Genomic DNA, 22901 nt, shown 5'->3' with positions numbered 1-22901 from the left:
CTTTCACAGCTGTCACTTCCCCCCTCCAGAGGGGAAGAAGAGATTCTCAGGAAGAGATGCTATGATGAACACAGCTGTCTAAGGGTCAGAAAGGGGGAAGGAGGTCAAAATAGTTGCCAGGGTTTAAGTGACAGGAAAAGGGCAGGTATTTACAGGGTGTTGGATGCACTGCCCCCTCCTTCACATCTGACCCAGGAAGGGGGGATGGAGGGATCAAGGAAGAATGGGGCAGGGGCATGACAGTTGGGCAAACATTCCTGACAACTGTTCCTGGGTGCAGAGGGGCTGGTCACAGGAAAAGAGGGGCAGATGAGCAGACATAGGCAGGGCCCCTTTAGAGGGGAGGAAGCTGTTGCCAGGATGCAAAAAAGCTTCCTACAGGAAGGGGGCAGGGATGAAATGTAATGTAATACATTAAAATGCAATTTCAGTCATACACAGTGTGAAATGAAAATACGTTTGTGGAATTGAAAAATCATGCAATACATTAAAATGCTGCAAGTGACATGCAATACATTAAAATGCATTAAGATACAATGGTAGAAACGTGGTTGGCTCTAGATTTGGAGTTGACCTTTGCTAAGCTCTATTGTTCCTTGCGCATTCGGATAGAATTAATATGTTGCAAGATCACAGGAGCTGCAGGGGTTTAGCCAAAACCCCAATTGTTGAGTAGACAGGGAGGGTGTTCTCCTGGCTATCTTGCTTTTGTGATTTCAAGAAATTGTTCTTACACACTGGTTGTTGCGATACAATCTCGCTTTTATTTGTGCAAGTGATGGGTTGTTCTTCAATTTGTTGGTATGCATATAGTACATCTGGGGCTCTTACATCCCCTTGCTGTCAGCCGACACGTGTTTCAACCCGTGGGTCTTTATCGAGGCTATTGTATGCAGTCTGGAGCCCCCTGTGGGGTCCTAGTACATGGTTATGGGTTGCTGTCCTGTAGAGACAGTGGCTCCTGTTGGGCCCTGATGGCTGGTCAGCGGTTCGCTCGGGCCTATAACTATGGGCCCCGGGGCATTAGCTGAGTCGGTAATGACCCCGCCGCGAGGGTCATATTGCTTAAATAAAACACTTTGTACTCAGGCAACACTATCCTAATAATGGTAAAAATGGAGTCCAGTCAGTATGTCAAACGCATTTTTTTTAATGCAAAAATGTGGAAAACATTATGTCGAAAAAAAAATTGAATGTTAATTTTTTTATTTAATACGTTTTTTTGTGTTTCGCTAAGTAAAATAAAGTGTAATAAAACAGCGGTTTGGGGGGAACCCCCTCCCCATTAATTTAAAAAAAGAAAAAAGGAACATTCGAATTTTTTTTTTCAACTTAAAGTTTTCAACATTTTTGCATTCGAAATAATTGAATTTGAAATATTAACTATAAACCGGTAAAAATATATACATCTATTTGGTATCACAATATACTTTAGATTCAATTTAAAATGTACCAACCGCTGACAGTTATTAAAAATCATTGGAATCATAGAGCATTGGATAATTGCAGAGACATTACTGTAGAAAGGCAGGTTAGATTAGGAACATTGACAGAATGCTTTCTTTATGATAGACAATTCAATCCTGTGTGAGTATCCCCCCCACCTGGGCAACCTGTCACTGAAGAGGTAAGGTGTACTTTATCTTATATATTACAGCCCAGTCAAAATATGTTCAATAATGCTCTGCTTCTTTTCTACAGATCCCATACCCCAAGGTACCTAAGAAGCCTTAGGAGAACAGGATCCAAGACAAATCAGGGTCCCGTGGATAAATCCTCCTGAGGATGGAAGATGCTCTTCCCCATCACAGTACCTTTGGTGCCTTTGCAGGCTAAGTGGTGGATTTTCTTTGCTTCACTCGATGAGATCCCTCAAGGATGGACCCCCGATTGGATGAAGCAGTTGCTGGGATGTGGGTGTCGAGCAGAAGAAGGGAACCAAGTAATTCCAGAAAGGCAGTACTTTCGTTCTTTGCACTGGTCTTCGTTGGTGTGTCGTTACTCTGCCTGCAAATGTCCCACAAAGGTGAAAATTGCTGTGGACTTTAGCAAGGAAGATAAGATCCCGTGTGACCTTTGATGACTTTTGGTGGTGGTGGGTGCAGTGGCAGTATTAGGTGCTGGGATTTCGCAGTTTACCGACTTGCAGTTCTTCAGTGCTGAAGCTGCAACACACCTCAGAATGGCTTCTGCAACATGGACATGACCACTAGACTAGAATACAGACCCTCACCAAGTCTGGACACTCATGACATCTTCTTAAGATTTTGCATGTGGGAGACCCACTGGTGGGCACTCCACTGCACGTAGTGAATCTGGACCTTCTTCATCGTGGCAAGTGGATAGACGTCATGGCAGGGATGCACCTTAAAGGATTCTTCAATAACTTGGAACTTTTGCAGCTCTGGGTTCAAACAGCACTATACCAGGATACCTCCTCTTCTGAGTGATATTCAGCAACCTGGCTTCTAGCGGTCACAAACACTCCTCCGGACCCTGGGCAACTGTTACGCTCACCTGGTATCCACGGGGACGCCCTTATGCCCTGGTTGGCGGATTCACCCTGGACCCTTCCGATTCTGGATGGTGCCTTATATGGAGGTCGGGCCTTGTTGTGATGTCTAGCGTGCCCCCCATCCTGCCTTCTGTGCAGGGGCACGTAGTTTTCTGCGGGTTTGAGCGACCAAGTTAACTTCACTGGTGCTAACCCATTCAAGTGTCTTTAAGGAGGTAAGTCTGGTTAAAGAAATCTTAAGATGTCCTTGCTTTCCTTTCTTGCTATTAATGTTTTTTCCTTATTTTTTCCCCCTTAGGTGCACGGAGGTTTGGTGTATGCGCAGCTTGGATCGGGCTCCTACCCGGATGATGGATGCAGCAGCGTGTGATGGATGGTAGGTTAAGCGCGAAGTGCGGCGCGGTAATGTCTTCTTTTGCTAACCTGTGTTCTTTATTCCTTTTCAGGTTGTGATAGTCTTTCTGGGTGTGTGAAGATTTCTGGAGCGGAGCCGGCCAAGAAATGCCCAGCCAGGTGAGGTTCTCATGATTACTGCCGTAAATGCCGTGAGTAACCTGTTTTAACGTTGTCCTTCTTTCTCTCTCCCTCCAGGTGCTTCGTTCTGGTGCGTGCGTGATGTCCCGGTGATGCTGCCGACTGGATGAAAGACCGCGAGCTGCAGGAAGACGGATACTCGACGGATTGGAAGCTGCAGGTAAGCAGAGACTGCTAATGATGTTCTTTTGTCTCCTCTGCAGATCCGCTGTTCAAGGATCGCCGGATTCTGGACTCTGGACACAATGAGCGTCACGCTGTTGGCTGCAGACTAACGCGAAGCACGTTCTGTAACTTGGGTGTGGTTTATATAGCCCTTTAGTAAAGTAGTCCAGGTAAAGTAGTCCGGGCTACCACACCCAAAACACTGAACCGCACAATCTGTTTCTATAAACTGGGCTGTGTGGGTGCCTCCATGTTGGCTGCAGGCCTCCAATGAAAAGTAGTCCCTTCAAGACTGTGTCCCAATCTGAACATGAGCCTGGTGCTAAAGGCGCCAGGACTGACTCCAGGAGAGTCCATGAGGATAGTGCAAGGCCCTTGGCGCCCGCAGTGAACCCTGAGTCTTAACCCTACCTGGCATGTGACCATGCCAGTGGGGTTTTGGGTCACGGGTCGTAACAGCAACACCATTGAACTTCTTGACTTTAAGATGTTCAGGCACTCCTCTTCTGGACCCATGAAGATCCCTTCTCTGGATGACAGGCACACAGGACTGGCTTCAAGGACACTTAGGGTGAAAATCAGCAGTTGCACAATATCCACTCGTAGCTATGGGAAGAGGTTGCCTATCCAGGTCCTCTCTGGTTCAGTCCTTGAATCAGCATGGCAGCTTTTGGATAAGATGAAGTGTTGCAATCGCAGACTTCTTCCTCCAGATGGATTCCAGGATGCAAGCTTAAGATGACTTCAGCTTCTGATTCATGTTTCTTGTTTCAGCTTCTGACAAGGCAGTGAATGTGAGGACCGCTGTTATACAAAACACTCCCCATTCACTCAGGCGGAGCCGCGCTCAGCCAGCCAATCACACACAAGTGCATTCATGCAGCCAACACTCAATCAGGCTCACAGGCATTCAGGCTATTCACCTGAAACCTGACACTCACAACACAGGATATGGAACGGGGGCTACTCCCCAGCCTTTCAGTGCACTACACTGCATTGATTCCAGTTTCAGTCAGGGTTGGCTCAGGCATTGTGTCTCACAGCCAAACCCAGACACCCACAAAACAGAATGCATATTGACTACTCACTCCATTCAGGTAGGTGCCTCCCAAATGGTGTACCAACAACAAGCAGCCCCTGGGAAGGCTCCAGCCAGTCTGGAAGGAGGCAGTCCCAGAGCCATGTATGGTCCTTCCACCAAAAATTATTTACAGGTAGGCAACAGCGTCAGGCATTCTCAGGACTCAGGAGAAACAAGGGGGTAAGGCAAAGGAAACCAGACTGGACTCCTGGGCAGACAATAAGCAAAACACCCAGTTTAAGGAGGTCTAGACAAGGTGGCTCTGTCCCTTTAATGCATTTCCAGCATCACACCCTGAGAGAGTGATTCTTTTCTTGAAATGACCTACACTACTTCTTTTACTACTGGAGAGAACCTAAGATTTTGCAAACCCAGTAACATGTTAGCCTTGGAGGGCCTCCACTAGGGATTTGGTAACAATCTTTGTTTTCTTGAGAATCGCATTCCTTGTGTCAGTCTCTTTGTGCATTTCACTCATGCTGCCGTTGACAGAACCTATTTACAGAACTTGCTTGCAACCACCTGACTAAATAAAGCATTTTTTGTTAATTGGTTACCTTGTCTGCACATGGGTTTCCTCTTTGATTTCATATAATAACCACATACAGCTGGCCAGGAGACAAGAATGCATGTGTTTTGTGGTGCCATTTACTACTAGTGAGATTTGAGAGCTGCGTAAGTAGGGTCCCCAAGGTAGCTTGTGTTTCCTCTTTGTTTTGCTCTGCCTGATGGTGCAAACACTAAACAGCATTTTCTAACCATATACATACTTGGGGTTGATGTTACGGCCACCAGTGTGCCAAGATGTACGACAGACTGTGAGACCTAAACCGTGGAACTGTATATGGTTTGTTATCAGATTATATTCTAAAACAAGATGAACAGCACCATTGCCTTTTGATATTTAAAAGACTGCTTGGTGAATAGGAAACAGATGTTTTTTTTATTCGCACTAGTATGGCTGCAGTGGGGTAGAAAGGCCATTGTGGCCCACTGTGTATTGGTTTTGAATTGTCTTATTGCTGGTGTAAGGATAGGCCTCCAGATAATCAGACAATAAAAACACTCCTCTAGAGAAAAAGGCTTGGTGCACCGATTTATTGTGTATGCAAAAAGGAAATAAGTTATCAGAATGTGCCGTGGCAACAAACTGACACAGCTCTCTCTGTTAGTTCAAAACAAGTACAAGGTTTTTAAGGAAAGAAATCGTCACTCATGACGTGAACAATATACAGTGTTATCCCTCCCCCCTTCGTTGGCTAATGCCTATATACATAATACCAGTTCCCTATAGTCACTTGACCAATTGGCCACATCCTAATCTAAACCAAAAAACAGGAGTAACAAGGGATACCAGGGATATCTAAGTACTGTGACCTTACCTGGATGGAGCAACAAAGAAATTAACATAGAAGGTCAGAGTTCTGTTGTGTTTATGTGGTGAGTCCCAGTGCAGCACACCTGTCTACATAATCATAACCATAATAGCTTCAAAGTGCAATAAAACATCTATGGAAAAACGCGTCTTTCAAAAAACCAAATACTGAGTAGAAGCAAATTGAATTCGACCCAGTAGACGCTCCAACACAATTCAATATTTTTTATTAATATATATGGATCAGATCATTATACAAAACTGCTTTCATAATTATAAAAACATACAATGATATGAGTATCAATAAATTCATTAATCAATCCATCAAATTCAATTGGACTGACAAGATACATCGTTCCCATCTAAAACCACAACAAACCACACTTCAACCATACTGCATCCACACTCAAACAATTCATCAAATCACTCAAAACATAACAAATATTTCATCAGTAAGAACAAGCATACTAAAAACACAATTAAACAATTTCTACAATTTTTAGTCCATTATAAATATGAACCGTGAATTTAGCACAATAGAGCCAATCTCTTATTTATATGATCTATTCTGACTCGTGCAAATGTCACTAAAAACTGTTTATAAATAACAGTACATTCCCCGACCCGACATGTTTCTTTCTGTATAATTCTTGGTTGACAGAAATTCTTCAGGGGCACTAAGGTCCAGCGGAGTCGCGCGGAATGTGGATGGACTACACCAGCAGGGCTCACCTAAATACAAACATAAAAACACAACTTCAATCAGGCTAAATGCTTAAGTTACTAGATTGAACATTACTACCACCGTACTATGAATAAACGGGGCGTAGAAAAAGGTTATCAATACCTTGCGTCTGCCTCTAACATTAGGGAAAACATGTGGACCGAGATCCAAAACCATGTTAGGAAACACCATATTGATTAGTGCACCCAAAATATTACCACCATCACCAACACCTCGTGACATTTCAAGACTTCCAGAACCGCTGCGGTCATACCTCAAAATGAGGTATAACTACAGAGACCATCCTGTGTACCATGCATCAAAAACGGGAAAGCAAGAGTAAGAATGTAATCATTTCAGGCCAGTTACTCACGATCGATCTAGTATCACTTAGTCGAGTGATAATACTGATGTAAACCGAACTCGGTGGTAGAAAATCACTGGAGAATAAAATAACACTAAGCACCTAATCAAGTAGAGTAGCCCAGTCCCGTAGACTCTGTATCTGTATTGCGGCAAATTCTCGCCCACCTGGAGATCCAGAGGCAAGAACTCATCAGTTACCACCCTTTATGGAACTGAAAAGGAAGAAAACCTGTATTATTCCCCACAGATACACACTATGTAAGAGAAAAACCTGTGTATAAATTCACCATTCATGGTGATAACCCACAGCATAAAACGATCTTACACGTGAAAAAGCTTGAGTCACCCGAGCTTACCTTAATCACAAAGGTCTGTCACTATCCAGTATGTGCACTGATTGAGACTGCCAACTAGCCAGGCTCTTCCCATAAGGAAGCGACAGTAGCACCCTCTGTATAGGTTGTGACCGTAAGGATTAACAATACTGTAACGGGAATAAAGAAAAGGGAAAAGGCGGCAGCTAATTAAATACTGAATCTTCACTGTCAAAGTGCTAGATTCATAAATAATTCATTAGCACAAGATATCTAGTCATTCCCCACCCATCCGAGAAAGGACGATCATGCCAATTAACAGACTCATGTCCGACACGGGGAATAAAAGAAACAGCAAGTACCCCCTTCTATCAACATCTTCGTAATTGCGGTCCTCGGACCGAAACCAAGAGTACGGTGAAATCATACCCGTGTCCCTGTAATGCCAAGAACACCATGAACGGGAACAGACCGCAGCCCCTCTTACCTGTATAGCTCTCAATCATTCAACGTGGGTAGCCGTGAACATCCTAATCTACCCCTAGCCTCTAACACATGGTCCCCCTCTTCCGTCACCTTGGATTTCAGCTGCTGGATTGGCGAGTTTACCTGGAATGTTACCCATCCCATTGGCCTTCTTGCATGGTATGTACCTGGTTGTTAGCACAAGGTCAGTGGACAATACTGAGGTATAATTGGCCCTTACATGAATAGTGTGCTCCTCTTGATACCAGAAACATAGGCAACCCAGCATGCCTCCTCAGCTTCGGACTAGATTTGTTGGCATCACCTCTTGTTCTTTGTATCACACATCATGGGATGCTTTGCTCCTCGTGCCCCCCTTATCAGTGCCTGCCTGCGGTACACCATCTTGCTTTCTCAAGGACCACATTAATCGACCCAATTCTGATGGTTTTATGTACTCTATTTTCCAGCCACCCGGCAATTCAAATAGGATGGCCATTGTCCCGGAGGATGCCAGTGCCCTAAATCTAAACCAAACATGTTAACAACTTGAGACCTCTAACCTGGCTCTCATGGATTTGTTTTTCGGGAAGGGCAAGGGCACAGCCCTACTTTCGCTCTGCCATTCAAATTCTATTCTGGTTCCACAAGCTTACAGGTGGATTCAATTAAACAATGCCACTATTCTTAGCTTCACTTCTGGGGCTTGGGAAAGGGAAAATTAGTCAAACTGTTCATTATGGCATGCTGCTACACCTCCAAAAGGGAATACAAAATGCTATACCTCACTTAGAATATGGCAATATTTCCCGCACCCCACTACCGTGTCTACATCATCATTGTTTCACATTATTATTTACTCCTGCTATACAATATCACCCATGCCCTATACCTGGGCCTACCTAAGCCTCTATAACTACTTTGAACATACATGTGTTGCTCCTGACTGCACTCCCCACCCCTCTGCAGCCGTACACCTTCAATTTCTCACGTGAGAATAGAATTATTTTTAACTTGAATTGTTTGGCCATGTATGGAGGCTGCACATACATCACAACATTCACCCCTTTAGTTGATACTCAATTAACTAATCCAGCAGCGTCCCTTCTTCTATAGTGATAATCTTTTGCCACTCATTCCCTCCACATGTGACGTAATCTTCTCCGATCTTGGTCATATTTTTCTGGGGTACAGGTAAAGAGAATCACCAGCAAAGTCGACCCAGTGCTCCACATCATTTTATGTAAATAGTGGGGGAGAAGTTATTATCCCTGAGGGATCTATAGAATGTTCAATTTTCACCATGTGTGGTCTATTTAGACTGCCCGTTTAAATATACTGGTATTTTGTGATAGAAGGAGCTGCACCTGCCCTTATCAATATCATCAAAGCACTTTTTTTAAGAGTCTTGGTACAACATCGAAGGACAATCTGGCATATTCAGAAAAACAGCAGCCGGAACTCCATGATTGGAAATCATATCTTCACTGCTACTCTTAGCCATGTTGGGGCCCAAGAGAACATGGTAACAAACCAATCATCTGCCTGCACTCCTGCTTCTTTCTCATTCCTATGTTCAATTTGTGAAGGGCCCCTATTATAAGTGACAAGGAGCCATTGCCTGCATCATTTGGGGGCATATACATGCAAAATGACAACCCTATTTTTTACAGACGTGCCCTTCCATGGCCGTCAACAAGTACAAGACGTACCGATTCTGCAGGGTCATCAGACGTGTTGCTTGCATCTCACTTTTCATCGAATTCAGACACTACTCTGTATCGTTTGCCAAATGGACAATTTACCACTGCAGTATCTGCAACCAATTTGTGTTGGCTGCAGCTTGGATACCTGGCACCAAAGGGGAGGCAAAAGAGCATTTTTGTCTTCGTATAGAGTTGATATTTGTCTGGAAGATTCTTCCGACAAGTAATTAGATAATTTCTGGCAGCTTCTTTTGATTGAGCATTTCTTTCGCCTTACTTGCAGGGGTTGGGATGTCTCTGGTCTTAGCATATTAACTAAGGACAAGTGCGCTTGAGGAACCATTAAGACAGCTGAATGCAGGGTAGTTGGTGAACAAGTGCCTCTCCATGATGGCAGGAGAGGCATGTAGGTTTGCTGGGCACAAACCCAGAATATGAACATAAGAGCAGCTGTTTGTTTGCCGAGATCAGGGATGAATAACGTCATACTGCATTTGCTGTGGGTTCCCATAAGAACGGTGCCAGTTCCAAACACATATTCTGCTACTGTCTGTATCTTCACTGGAGTTTCTTTTGCTTTGATCCATGTTAGCTTTGGCACATATGTACCCCATTTGGCAACACATATCTTGTTCACGTTCCATATGATTTCTTCATGAAATCCTGCCAAACCCCCTGCTGCACAGCTTACTATTGCTGCCTCCCATTTGGTGGCAACAAACAGTACTCCTTCCATCTTTAGCAATGGGCACGTCCTGCACCATGGGTTCTTCTCTTTGTTTGCACCTTCTCCTTCATCTCTGTTCATCAGTACAACTTGTGCTTTGTGCCCTTCGAATGTGCTTTGTTCCTGACACAGTGCCAAATGGACTAAACACTGGGCTACCAGAGGTGCATCTCTTGGGGTATTCACGAAAAGAAAATAAGGTGTCACCACCTCATCGTTTCTGATGCTCTCAGTTGGCTCAACAAAAATGAGCATGGAAATACTACTATGTTAAAAACTTTTTATGTTAGTATATCCTTTTTCATTTTTTCTTTTCAAATAAAGTGGAGTATCTTCATAGATGACCGAATCATTGTAAAAATATGCAAGTAATATTTAGTTCACATTCCTACCATTTGGTTACAAAAGTGGTGTTTTCAGGCAGATATCAAATGCAGTGGTCAATCAAGTGCAATAAACCTATCTATTTCGGTGTATGACACCATCTTCAGGGCTATGTAAACTTAAATAGGTTATACATTAAATGAAATATGTCATTCCAAAATATATACGTACCATGTTGAGCCAGTAATGTTCAAATATGTTACAGCAGAAGAGATACATGGAAAATCTCAATCAGGAACTATCTCAGCATGACATCCAACAGATTAAGGTTCAAATGCAGCAATCCAAGTAAGTTAAAGGTAGTTGTTCATACCTCAATCTCTTATTCTACTCCGCTACCAATCCTTTGCCACGTGTAACCCGTATATTTCATCATATGAAAAATCACCTGTATTTCTGATTATACGAAGAAAGTGGTACTACAAATGTGTAATATTCGTGAGAATCGAGTGTGTCTGCAACAATTATTATTACTATGCATTCGTGCTCACGCAGAATCCACTTACCTCCAGTGTCACACGTAAAATGATGCACCGAGGAAAGCCGCAAGGACGCGCAGCCTTCATCTATATTTATGCGTTGTCATGGAGACCAACCTTGGCATCACACTCCGGCTTAGCAGTGCCGGTGCACACATGCCTCGCGTCCCACCCTCCCATGGCAACGGGAGGACGGAATAGTCTCAATGACAATGTTGTTGTGGTTTCCCAGTTAGATTACTGCTAGGTACAAAATAGGGTTTTCCTATACAGGAACATTTGTATGCATACGTAGTCCATTGTGTGTCAATTCTGCATGGGTGAGAATCACACTCATCTGTGCTACTATGGGTGATGTAATAACACGCTAACGCTGATATTCAAGGGATACACAATTAAGTCTCAAATGACAGTGTACTAATGCTATGGTTCATGTGCAAAATAATATAAACACACTGAAACTCTCCCCATACTATATTCATCATCCTCTCATATTTCGTACATTGCAACTCTTGTTTCTATAATTGCAAATCCATATGCATTTATTGGGCCTCACATGGTAGTGTGATGCTTACTTTGTGAGCAATTTGAGCAACCAAATTTAGTTGTTAAACCCTTATCTATGAACCAAACTCATTATACTGAACTTTTCCTGCCATTTATATCATGTGATATTTAAAACAGTTACAATCTCGAATGTCTGTTTGTCCACATGGCATTGTTATTCAACATGGTAGTGTGATACTTGCTGTGTGAGCCATTTCATCAACCAAATCCAGTCAGTGAACATTTGTCTTAGTGCCAAACTCATCATTCTGACTTTTCTCTGCTGTCTGCATCATTAGATATTTAAAACAGTTACTATATCAAGTGTCTGGTCGTTTACATGGCATTATTTTACATCATGCAGAAAAGACAATTATACCATGTACATTACCTTTATACCAAATCTTTCTCAATCCCATTTATAAGAACAGCTGGATAAATTCCCATCATAATAACAAAAACCACATGTAATTAATGTCCTCATTGAGTCCTTTCTGTGTTAATGTACTCAATCTGTCGATCCAAAAGGATTCTCTCTGATCAAGTCTCTTCTCAATGTTTTCATGTGTGTCTCCCCTTTTCACAACCTCAAGGGTTTGTAACCAAATCTGGGCCAAGTTATGTTTCTTTTCATGCCAATGCCAATGTCTGGCTACTGCTGAATTCAAGTTATTTTTACAAATACATGACCTGTGTTCATTCCATTTGATTTTCGCAGTCCTCCTCGACTGAACTACGTAATAAAGTACACATGGACATTTTATTGCATAGATGATACTCTGTGTGTCGCAAGTCGCATAGCTTCGTAGTCTGATAGGTTCTCCTGTGTGGGGATGGTTGACTGTTTCTCCTTTTAGGATGTACCCGCAGTTGCTACAATTGAGACAAGGAAATGTTCCAATTCTTTCTGTTATTTTCTTCTTGGTTGGAGGTCTTGCGTTGATAAGTGTATCTTTGAAAATTCTACTTCGCTGATATGCAAAAGTAGGGAACTCCTTTCTGGCTCAACATGGTATGTATATATTTTGGAATGACATATTTTCTTTTACATATGACCTTGTTAGGTGTATCGACCCACGTTCAAGTTATTATGCTGCAACATTTGGTGCTGTGGGCTTAGAAAAGCCCACATTGGCGCCAGAATCCAGGAAAACCACGCAGTTTTTGCGCACACCAAAATGGTCGCCTGACCTGCCATCCACCAGGGGGAGCGTGATGGGCCAGAAGCGCCATGAGTGAAATGTGGTGCCAAAGGAAAAACAGCAGTACCTGTTAGCTCAAAAAGTGCTTTAAAATCACCTTTGTTTTTCTGAATGCAAGCTCAAAATGCCTATTTCAAACATTGCAAGATATTCAAAAATCTTACTGAACACCAGCAGACGTCTGGTAGAATGAATTCTTGTGTGCATACCAAATCTGGAAAGATGAAGAGCCTAAAATAATGTTCATAACAAAACTGGCTGAGCTGTGGATGTCAGCAGCTTAAGTGAAATTGGATTTAAAGCCACTAAAATCGAAATGTTTAAAATAAATGAGTGATTTACTTTGGAGTGTCACATAGGTTGCAACTGTTTAAATGTCATAGTTTTGAACTTAGAATCAGCGTTCTAGCTGCATGTGTCAAAATTGTAAGTTCGATTTGAATGAAGAAAAATGGGAACAAAAGTGACATTTGCTGAAGCCTGGCTTAAAGGGATTGAATTCTGCCCGGCAACTACCCCCGACAGGAGTTGAAACTTGCCCAGCAACTGCATTCACAGGCCTGTCTTGTCTTCTCCTGCCCCCACCAAAAGGAGATTACACCTCTCTGATTGAATTAGGGGAGGGGTACCTGAGACTGCAGGAAACAGAACAATGAACTTTCCTTGGCTCAGGCAAATGCTAAATCAGGGGGTCATAAATGGCTTCATCCCGGAAGGAAATGGGAGGGGCACTGCCTCTGTGAGCCAGCTGAGCTTGGAGGAAGTGGAAAAAACAGAAATTCCCCCATGTGCTTTGGGAAACCACACCCCTTTGGGCCAGAGCATAATTTTAGAAAGATGGGTAATTCATAGTACATAATTGTCAAAATTATATCAATAATATCATGATTCCTGTGATTTTTCTGTGCACATTTTAAGAGGTGTTAGGACTCTGTGGTATGTTCTGAGGGGTAGTAGCGGAAAATAGGGTATTACTCCAAATGTCTGTATGTTAAAAATCTGACACTTCATCATCTGATGCCCATATTCCTTGTGCACATTTGTGTAAATTCTGGAAAAGTTTAGAGGTTGTGTTCTGGATGAAAAGGGCAGAATTCTGTCAGAAGTGAACACAACATCTTACAAAGACAGGGATCGGATGGTTTGGCGCTACAGAAAATATGTTAACTGGACATATAATATCAGAAAAATTGTACATAGATAAATATGCATTTAAGTCAAAAATAGATATGTGTGCAAAGTGACAAGGGGAGTGTTCTATCTGTATGCCATGAAAAGGATTCCAGATGACTCACAATTCAGTTCCCCAGTCAGGCGAAAGATAATCCTATAGCCTATCAGGATCCTCAGAGGGTTGGGCATAGAAATTCAGCCTTCCCACCCACTTTCAAAAGACATAAAAAGACCCCCTGAAACCCTGGTAGGGACAGTCACTTTCTACTTTCTTGCGAAGCACTTTGCCGGACCAGACAATATCCAGAAGGGTCATAGACTCCAGATAGACTCCAGAACTTGAAGCAGAGAGGCCTGAACCAAAAGCTGAATCCTTCTCAGCAGGCCTCAGAATCCAGCCACCTAACCAAACTATTCAACAGCCGGGCGAGCTGTTTGATTCTGGCTAGAACCCAGTGCCAGAACCCAGAAATCATAGCCGTATCCAGACCGCCGTGCAGTGCTGATAGAAGACCAGACCAACACTAGACCACTGTGCAGTGCCAGAACTTTTGCCAGAACCAGAGATCCAGACCAGCAGATCAGAGAGAACCGCAGCTAAACCTGTTGACCAGATCTGTGACGAGGCCCATTCCTTCCAAAATTAGGAGTGAGTATCCAGCCAGAGCTGTGCAAACCAATCTCTTAGTTTAAAATATTCTAATTCAAACCATTTCCACCTATTTAGAACTGCATAGAAATCGTGTGTCCATTCTGTGATTTCAAACCTGTGAAAGTGTCATTCGTCATTTGAATCTTACTTTATTTCTGAGAATCTACCTCCACTAAATTGTCTATATCTTTTGAACCATACGTGCTAGAACGATTTAACTGTCATCTTAAAGCTAAGAATCTAAGCTTTCCAACAAGCCCTAAACCGACTTTCTACTCTTTATAGTTTTTCCGAAATCGCACTTTACGCACTCAGAAAAAGTGCAGCAAATTGCAATTTGACTCAATTTTTCCACCTGTCAAAAATCCCTGTCTTTTGCTTGCATTGCTGAAATTCGTTTTCAAACTGATAATCCCTCATGAATCATTTCTAGAGTTGACCTGAACTAATCTTAAGTAGCTATCACCTACCCTGAATCTCATATAGGGAATTAAAATCATTTTTAGCATATTTTCACTTCTTTGCAAATCACATTTTAAGTATGTTTGCCTGTGTTTTAAAATCATCCCTGTTGCTCTAAGCTTGCTAGGGGGGAACTGAATTGGTATTGCATTTGATTGTATTCCTGAAAATTGTGTGCTCACCTTCCATCTCCTTATATTGCATGGGGGGGAGTGAATTGTCAAAAGAAAAAGTGATCATATTATCTCTTGTGGAAACCATCTTAGTTATTTCTGTGCTGCATTCTTTTTCATCATTGCATTTCCTTGAACCCATAAAGTATTCTCAGCTACCTTATCCTTTCTATACCAACTCCTAAGTAATTAAAAAAGTGTGCTAGTGTAATATTATCCATTGTTGATCACTGTCCTATTCATAAGTGTGCTATCAAATATTAATTTATTTATAAAAGTGTGATATATATCTTGTTTAATTTTTCAAATAAATCTTTTAATTTACAAAACAAACCTACTTCTTGGCTCAGTGAGGTCAGGCGGATTCAAAGAGAGGGGCGTTATACAAGGGGTTATCATCCAGATCTATGAACTTGTCATAAATATATATAATTAAGGGCTTCCCTTGGGCATCCCAGACTCGGCATTGACTTAGTTGGAGTGCTGAATTGAGGTCACTTAACAGAGTGGGGGCTCAAGCCGGGACATCTGGATTAGTTCTACCACTGTGCACCTTAATACAGTGTGCTAACTGACAGGTTACATAAATCCTGTTGGATCACCACAATGTGTTACACTGTAAAATCACCCCTCAAAAGAAGGACGCTCTAAGAAGACGGTCTGTTTTGCAAAATAAAATACAAACTTCTGTAAGTCAGGAAGGAAATCAATTTCCAGAATGACGACATTGGTAGATATGAAGATAGCTAGAGAGCACCTCTTACATAAACTGTTTGTGAGAGGTGAATGGTCTGAAAAGGACCAGAATGTGTGGCTGCAGACGATCACACAACAGGTCAATGCGACTGGGTTAGACAGTTGGAAAGATCAGGGTCCCTTACACGTCGCCCTGAGCGAACTATACATGGCCACTAAGGCCAAAGATGAGCACAACAAGATTGTTAGGATAGCGGCATATTTGTATTTATATATGGGAGCCATACAGAACAAATGTGCTGATGGCCAAGATCTGGCAAATAGGCAACAGATGGTATTAGAGAAGGCCCATTCTGACCTGGTCTCTTCCGAGCAGAGGCTGCAGAGGAGCCAGGAGTCAGAAAATGATAGTAGGCAGTATATCATTAAAATAAAAGAGGATATGGGTATCCTGCAACAGGAAAAGTCTGACCAGGATACCAGATTTCTGGCCTTGCAGAAGGAATACCAAGAAGGTTTGGACGCCCTACTGCAGAGCCAGAAAAAGCTGAAGCAACAACTGGACTTCAATAGGGCATCCACAGAGCAGGTAGTCACCCTGCAAAGCCACCTAGATAGGGAGAAGGCAGAGAGCAACAAACTGATTCTGAAAGACCTGGATACCCATACAGAATTTGAGGAAGAGCGCCAGAAAGCTGGTGCCCTAAAAGGCAGAGGGACGACCTGGCGGCACAGATGCAGGCTCTTAGTCAGGAAAGGGACACCTTAGGCCAGGAAGTCTGCCAATTAAAAGAAAACATTGAAGAAAATCACGTGGCACTCCAGGAGCTGGGTGACCTCCAAAAAGAGCATCAGAACTTATTAGAGCACACCAGGAGGGTAGAAGATGCCCTGGCAAGAAAGGAACAGGCCAGTAGGGATGGGACACAGGAGGTAACCCTCCTGCAGCAAAGACTGGCCCAGTACTCCAAGACTAACCAGGAAACACAGAGAGAGAATGAGGCTCTCTGCCAGGACAATGATAGGATCCAGCAACAGGTAGCCATGCAGGAGAGACTGATAGAGTCTAGTAAGGCCTTGACTGAGGAACTGAAAGCACAGGCTCTTGCATGGCAACAGGGAGCAGGGGCTGATAGAGATGAGGTTGGCTGGGAAAGGGAAACACCTGAGCATAACCTCAGGAGCCCTACTACCAGAGGCCTTCACCTCTCCCAGTCCCTGGACTCTGCCACCCCTATGTCCCCTGGCGCACATGAGCACAGGGCCACAGGGATGGCAGATTACTATCCAGACAAAAGTATGGGGCTCATAGGCCAGTACCACCCAGGAATGGATGGGCGGGCATCCAGGTATGGGCACCTAAGTACAGTGCAATTTAGTGGGGAAACCCGGGAGAGTAGGCTCTCTAAGGGCATTCTGAAAACCTCTGCCCAGTTAGGTGAGTGGGGGCGGGGGTACCCATCAAATCCGGGCAGCAAGGAGGAATCTGAAGACTCGTCCGCGCGCACCAGGACACAAGAGACTAGGTCCCCACATTCTGCCGGCCATTCCCAGGCTCGCAGAATTCGGGAAAACCTGGAAGATCAGACAGGAACCTCTGGGAGCAGTGCCTCTGAGTCAGAGGATGAATGGACTAGGGTTACAAGAAGGCCAATAAGGCAAAAAGGGCCTTGCTTAAGGACCCCGTAAAACAGATTAAGGCGATAAGGAGTGTCATCACCCCTTATCACAAGAATGCCAAGTATTCTGTTTGGGAACACTTTGAGCTTTACGAGCAAATGATGGAGACTTTCCATTTGAAGGACAGCAGTAGCTGAATTCAGTATGTAAAATGGACATTCTCCCCAGAATACTCCAGTTTCTTTGCTGAGCTGGAGGACCAAAACCATTCAAGATGGTCCACATATAGGGTGGCCATCTTGAAACATTTTTCTGTTCACCGGAATCCGCAAGAGGCTCGCAAAGCAGCCTACAATTTGCAATGTGGGGAGGATCAGGCCCCACAAGAATTTGTGCAGGAATTGAAGCGTGCCTTTGGGCAGACTACCAGAAGGGTGCACACGGACAGTAAAGAGTTTTTTCCATGCTTTGCCCAAATACATCATGACCCAGCTAGTGAGAGATTTTCACGAGAAAAGATCACTAGACTGGGTCACTGAACAGGCCACCCGAATCTATGAGGTGTAGAAGCCCATAGAAAATAAAAATAACACCCAGAAAAGTCCCAAACCGACCAGCACCACTGCTGCTGCCAAGGTGGCAGAGGTAAAGGTTGCCCCCATTTTAGATTTGGAGATGGGGGGGCCTAAAAACTTGCCTGCACCGAATAATTCTCAGCCCAGAAAGCCCTCAGGCCAGTCACAGACAGGGAGTCAAGGAGGTAGTCCCACAAATGGGGTCCCTCGCTCCCCTGACTATGTAAGTCCCTGCTCCAAGGGAAACCGACCCATCCTGGGTTATGTGTGGACTCCTCCAGCCAAAGGGGGGGGATCCAACCAGGCACCCAACCCAGGGATCTTCCCTCCTAACTTCCCCGAGGAGGGCAGAAATTCACCAAACCCTGGGCAGAACTTTTTTCCCAGGTATCCTCCCAATTTCCAGCCTCAAAATCATCCATCCTTCTTTCCCCAATTCCCTGAGCCCTGACCACTTAATCCGGGAGAGGGGAGGCCAAAGGTGGAGGGGTACCCAAATCTTCCCAACCCGGGGTACTACCAGAGAAGGGATAGCTACCCTTCCCGGGATCAGCCCAGGGGAGAAAACCGAACCCCGTATCAGCCTGAGCAGTTTTCACAGTTAGAGCGCCAGGTCCAAAATATGGCACAGGATCTGGGTCACATGCTGAGGGCTGAACAGAACCCTCAGATGAGCATACCGGCGCAGAATGCCCCAAACTCTGGGCCTTGTGCTCCAGAACAATGATGGGCGGCAGCACCCGGATAACCGACCGGTTCCCAGGGAGGAGGCACAAGGGGAAGGGGGGTGTAAAGCCTTGGAGGAAGCTTCCTTGCCCACTTGTAAACAGCCCCTGGAAACCCAAGAACTGGAAACAAAATCTCCTACCCCTGAACGTCTGCCACCCAAGGAGCCTAGAGGATGTAGGAGAAACAAAGGACCCAAACAGACCCATTTTGTGGAGGAGGTACAGATCTTCCAATTTGAGGGAGTGGGATCATCAGAGGATCCTGGGAAAAGGATCTTCTCATTCAGAGATGGGGGAACTCCTCCCAAAGAAAAATGGGTCCCAAGGGATCCAAATCCAGACTGGGTAGATGTGGGGACTGAGCTGGCGCCGCCCATCATCTCATCCCAGAACCAACAGCATCAGAATCCCCTCGTTCAAACCCATCCTGGTGACTGCCACCAAAAAGGGGGGGGCAGCCCAGAACTGGAACCAGGGGAACCCACAATGGCTCTGATTTCCAGTTGCCAACTTTTTCTTGCAGATTCCCATGACTCTCCACAGAATTCTGCCCAAATCACTTCTCTCGCAATGTCCAAAAGTAAAAAATTAGCTCACCAGCCGTCCAAAAATGTGCATTATCTGTGCCCGCTTGAGGAAAAGGAGGGAAGATACTATGACCCGGTACAAGTACAGGGGCAGGGTACAATGTTGGCACTGGTGGACACTGGATCCCAAGCTACCCTTTTGTCCAAAAGGGCCTTTGATGAACTAAATGCAGGGAGGGGGGAGAATTACCGTATTCCTCTCACCTCTCTTCCTGGACAACTTCAGAACTTTGACGGGAAGGAAATTCCCACGAGGGGACAGCAGATTCGGACATTAAAATTGGGCGACACAAGATGAAACACCCGGTCATAGTAGTGACTCCCGAGGGCACCCCTTGTTTACTAGGGAATGACCTCCTGAGAAGGCTGTCACCCCTAATAGATTGCGTAAACAAGGTCCTCTGGACCCAGACTAGCCGACCAATAAAATTAAAAGAGAGTGTCAACCATGTTAGTTTAAACGGCACATGCCACTTGGTTGAACAAACATCTGACCAAGTAGAATTTCACTTCCAGAACAACCAAATTCCAGACGTGACAGTAATAGCAGTAGGTCAACAGACTGGTGATGGGGGTCCTCTCTATTCCTGAAAATCAACCTTCCTTCCAGTTTAAGCTGGTATTCTACACTGGAAGGAAACACTCTGAAATTCTTTACTAATCCACAATCAGACATTCCCACTCCAATAGTCCAGAAAGATGTGAAATCAGCTCAGAGCCTGGCTGCTATTCAACACATTGGAGAGCAGTTGTTCATCCCTGTTCAGTTAAATGATGGGAAGGACTCTGTTCTCGCCCGAGTGTGTGTGAACAACGGTAAGAGCTTCATCAGCGAAGCCATGTTCCGCCAATTCCCAAAAGATCCAGCCATTCACACATTCAAACGGATAGACAAATGGGAAATGGATCTGGAAACACCCAATACCAAACATCTCCTGCCAAGCAGGTGTATGCTCAAAATCTCCATTGGCAACAAGAGCATAGTCCATAATTGTTGGGTCGTGCGAGACGTCGCTGCCGCCTTTTACTTAGGCAGTGACATCCTCAATTGCTTTGCTATTAGTTTGGACCTAATAAACTTCAAAGCTTGGTCCCGATTAGTGGATAATCCCATGGGCTTTGATGATCCAGAAAAAGCATTTAGGTCAGCTCAATTGCTACCTTATGCAGTTGAAATTCAAATTAAAGAGGAAGTCACCATCCCAGAAAGGACCCGACAATTCTCCCTGGAAGTGAAAGTTAAAAGAGGACATGAAAAACCCTGATGCTTATATTCATCTAAATGCTTCTCTCCAACAGCAAGGGTTGATGGTAAACCCAACACCATTAGTCAACATAGAACATGACACCTTTCCAATAGAGGTGGATAACAGCGACTTAAAGAGTATTACTTTAGCCGCAGACATCATTATTGGAATGGCGGTTGATGACCGACATTTTTCCATTGATTTAGGAAATTAACTGTTAGGACCAATCCCCAAGGACTGTTTTGACAGTGACAGGGATGACAATACAACACCAGACAGGATCTTTACCCGGCATGGGGGGAACTTCCTGGTGTACACTTCCTGCCCTTATGGTAAGGAAGATGTGACTTATGACTTCAGAAGGGATGAGGTGATTTTCCAGGTCCATGAGGGCTGCCTTTCCCACCTGAAGCCTCCAGTCCAAATCAGCAATCTGACCAGGGACTTCTCCACCCAGCTGGAGGAGGCCGCTGAGATAGCAAAACCAGAAGTCTTTATCCTTAGGGAGCTCAACAAACGCGTCCATACTTCCCGATGGCCTCTTCCCTACATTGACCAAGGGCTGGCCCGGATCCAGGGGTCACAGGTATTCACTGCAAAAGACCTGACCAAACGGATACTGGACCGTGCCTGTTAGTAGGGAGGACCAATACAAACTGGCTTTTACCTTTGGGGGCCAGCAGTACACATGGACCCGGACTCCCTTCGGATACCTCAAATCCGGCAATGAATTCAACATTTTCCTATATAAGGCCATGCCCGACCTGGGTGCGAGGGGTAACCTGGCTTATGTAGATGATGTCCTCATCAAAAGTTCAACTGTAGAGGAACACATAGCGGAGATCCGTTATGTTCTGACACAGTTGAGGGCCGCCGGAGCAAAACTTTCCTTTCAGAAAGCACAGTGGTGTAGAACCCGTGTTAATTTCTTGGGGCATGAGATTACTCCTCAGGGTCTCTGTCCCCAGGAAAAGAAAGTGGAAGCACTCCAGAAACTGAAAGACCCCACAACTCTGCGGGAACTAAGGAGCCTCCTTGGACTGATTAATTACAGCAGAAAGTTCATTGAGGGCTACGCAGAGATCACCAGACCGCTGATTCATCTCTTGAAGGGGGGTGTCAAGTGGGAATGGGGTCCAGAACAATCCGAGGCAGTAAGACAGCTCAAAAGAAGCCTCTCACAAGCGCCCTGCCTAGCTTAACCTGTCAGAAACAAGGAGTTTTTCTTGGAGACAGGGTTCTCTAATACATGCTTGACTGCAGTATTATATCAAAAGCATGACAAGGTCAATAAAGTAATCTCCTATGCGAGCAAAACTTTATCCTCTGTGGAGGAAAAATTCAACGATTGTGAGAAGGCACTTCTGGCAACGGTGTGGAATTGAAGAATTACCGCCCGTTTATCGAGGGGGATCACATCATAGTGGAGACTCCACACCAGCCTCTGCAATATCTCCAAAGTGACAGAATCCGGGACGGAAATGTGAGTAATTCCCGAATTACTTCCTGGATTCTTTCAATGCAAGGATTTCCTGTGGAGGTCAGATATGGCCAACAAGAAGAGTCCCCTCGCGCAAGGTCTGGCTGACTTGCATGATTCTGCCAGAGAAAACTCTCTCGAGGACGAAAGTCTAAAAATCAAGGACAACATGGAGGCATACCTTAATTCCCCACACAAAGTCTTTGAAGAAGACAAGTGTGAGGGAATGCCCACTGTCTATGTGGATGGATGCTCTTACCATGTTGACAACAAATGGGGAGAAAGAACTGGTGGCCGGCGTAGGGAATGCATGGGTGAATGAGTCCCCAGAACCCTCCGCTAGATACAAGATTGGTCCCGAAGTAGTCAGGTGGCAGAGTTGATGGCTGTGCATCAAGCCACCTTCACTGCTGCCCAACATCAACTCCACAAACTGGTCATAATCACAGATTTGGACTATGTACGGAACGGGTTCGTGGAGCACCTGGTTAATTGGAAAACCAGAGGCATGTTATGTGCTAATAACAAACCCTTGAAACATGGGAAGTTAATCCAAAACATTGATGATCTGGTCACCTCGAATGGGATGACCATCTACTGGAAGAAAATCAAAGGTCATTCCAAAGTGGAGGGACCAAACAAAACTGGAAATGACTTAGCTGATCAGCTGGCCAAAACCGGGGCCATCCAAGGGAATCTAATAGAGATTGAGTCCCTGTTGGGGGAAATCCAGGTCACTGCTATCACTAGGTCCCAGACAAATGCTCACAATGATCTTTCAACTAAACAATGGAGTAAGGAGACCACAGATGCTGATTTGATTACGGCTCAGAAGGGGGATCCAATAATTGGTAAGTTTTACCAACACATTGAGGACCCTGAGAACTTTCCCCTGACAGATACCGATTACATTGGGAAAGAGGAC

The sequence above is a fragment of the Ambystoma mexicanum genome, chromosome 6q, assembly GCF_040938575.1.
Source record: "Ambystoma mexicanum isolate Mex_15411 chromosome 6q, UKY_AmexF1_1, whole genome shotgun sequence".
NCBI classification, from domain to species: Eukaryota; Metazoa; Chordata; class Amphibia; order Caudata; family Ambystomatidae; genus Ambystoma; species Ambystoma mexicanum.
Note: the sequence above shows the minus strand (reverse complement) of the source record.